Genomic DNA, 2,500 nt, shown 5'->3' on the forward strand with positions numbered 1-2,500 from the left:
TTTGAAAAAAACAAACTGGTTTGAAAGTAATAAGCCGGTTTAGAAAACTTAAACCAAAAACCAAATTAAACCACAACATGCATACGCATTGCATTCTTAAACTATTAAGTCTTTGACGTCATTTTCTTCTCGATCCAGCCCTCTCAAAATTTTAAAGTTAGTAATGGCGGACCAGACAACCAGCAACCAGCAAACTCGACCACATGTTACTCTAAGACACCATGCAATAATTATCTGGAGGGGAGGAGGGGTTTCTAAAACGAGCCCCCCTGTAGTAATTGTGAAATAACTTCTGACCCATCCCCCTTTTACGATAAAATAACTACCAATCCCCGGGGATGAACAATACTTCAATGATCTGCTCCACATATCCATCTTCTTAACTGGTCCTTCTTGATTCGCCTTCGGAATCCTCACTGCACATGCTGCCGTCGTCGTCTTCCCTGGTATCTCCATAATGTCTGTTAACTTCAGATGTTCTCGAACCATTGGCATTCAAAAGTACTCGGTCAATTAATGGTTCAGATACCTGAAGACCTTGTTGTCTTAGATTTGGTTTTAGTTGCTTTTTTTGTCAGTCTTTAAATATCTTTCCCGCTCCTCCAGCATATGTCTGGATTGGTGTTTCTCTCCAGTTTTCTTTTCGAGGCCTTTAAAGCCACTGAGAGATTCAAGATGCTGAATATAATTATTGCAAGAGCTTTCGTCGATGTTTAGCTTTGAGCGGCCTTCTTGTACTGCTGTTTTATCAGAAGACGAGCACTCTCCTTCAAGAAACGTTTTCTTGACTTGTATGCTGGGAAGGACGATGTCTATCTCAATTGGAGGAGTTGAAACAGATCTATCAAGAGGAAGATACTTCACCGGTGAGGAAGGATCAAGGACTGTCACTTGAGATCGTGCGATGGGGATACAACTGGTCCAACACTCTTGCTTGCATCCACAATAGGTGAGATTGCAGAAAACTTCAAGTATTCGAGGTAGTACTGTCCTTGCTGCACGTGAGTATCCTTCAACTTTTGAAGTCTTAAAAATACTACGTTTCCGCTTATTTTCTGCCGTTGGTGTAGCGAAGCTTTTCTCCATTCAGAAAGATACTTTTGGAGATGGATCAAGAGGTACTTTTCTGCGTGGTAGCTGGCCACTGAGAGGAGAAATTAAAGTCAGGACACTCTCTTGATATTTACTTCACAAACTGACAAATCTTGCTTGCGTGATCTACTAGCTTGTAAATGGTTTACTGGGTAAGCTGAGGAGCGTGCTCACAACTTCTGTTATTATTCTTGACTTGTCATTAAGTATTGAATGGAAAAATCATGGAACAAAACTTTGAAAGAAGAACGCATATATGATATTTAGGTCATGAGGACGAAGCCCAGGGTGACAAATCCTGTTTGAGTTTCAGCATAGCTACAGAAGTTGTTTGTTTGATATTTTTATGGGTCTTTGATTACAAAGGGTATTCAGTTTAAACACAGGCAGACCACTCTATGTGTTCGTGGTTTAAGATATGTTTATATGAAACGAAGAGAATCTATGAGGGTTATGAATAAAGCTCTGAAAATTGCACATGTAAGTCACATCTCGGTCTGAATATCCCAATAAAGTTAAATGAAACCTTAATCGACTCATGTATGGTGTTTTTTGGCCTTCTTGGGCCGTCTAAAGCGTCTTATAGCGAAATTACTTTTGGCCGATGACAGTTAAGACAAGAGAGGGAGACAAGGATTGCAACTTAGCGGCCGTCAGCCGCGACCTCCTCCACTTAAAACTGGAATTAACGCAAAAATACTGAAAGTCTCACCTGAATGACGACGGATCTTGATAGATGCGTTTTTTCTCTATCTCTTCGCCGAATTTGAGCTTCATCCCTCCAACGATTTCCGAGAAAATCGATGCTGAAGTCACGAACACAGCTTTCTCAATATGATCGGTGCCAAACTCAGCGACCAAAGGAATTTAAGGAATGCAGGCCGTTTCAAATCTACCTATCAGCGCTTGGCTTCCCGCGGCAGCCCGCCGCGGTTCAAATCCTGATTGGTAGATTTGAAACGGTCTGCATTCCTTGAATTCTTCTGGTCGCTGAGTTTGGCACCGATCATATTGAGAAAGCTGTATTTGTGACTTCAGCATTACGGTTTTGAAATTAGTAACTAAATCTCAGTATAACTTGTACCCCCCCCCCCCCCCTTCATGTGTAAGGAACTGACATCTAGCCCCCCTCCATCCTACACTGTAATTTAACTGTAGCCTCCCCCCCCCACTAGATTTAGAACCCCCCTCCACATAATTATTGCACAGTCCCGAAGTCGGGGAATCGAATTGAGGCGAGTGCTCTTACCACTGCGGCATTCCTGCTCAAAATTAGCGATAAGGCAACAGAGAAAATTGACCCAATGAGAACACTCAAAAAACAAATGCGACGGTGACATCGGCCCAAGAAACTGGGCCTGCCTCATGGTGGGGAAATAATATATCTCCTGCATTCTAATTTTAGCCT

This window comes from Montipora capricornis, chromosome 9, assembly GCF_036669925.1.
Source record: "Montipora capricornis isolate CH-2021 chromosome 9, ASM3666992v2, whole genome shotgun sequence".
Lineage (NCBI taxonomy): Eukaryota > Metazoa > Cnidaria > Anthozoa > Scleractinia > Acroporidae > Montipora > Montipora capricornis.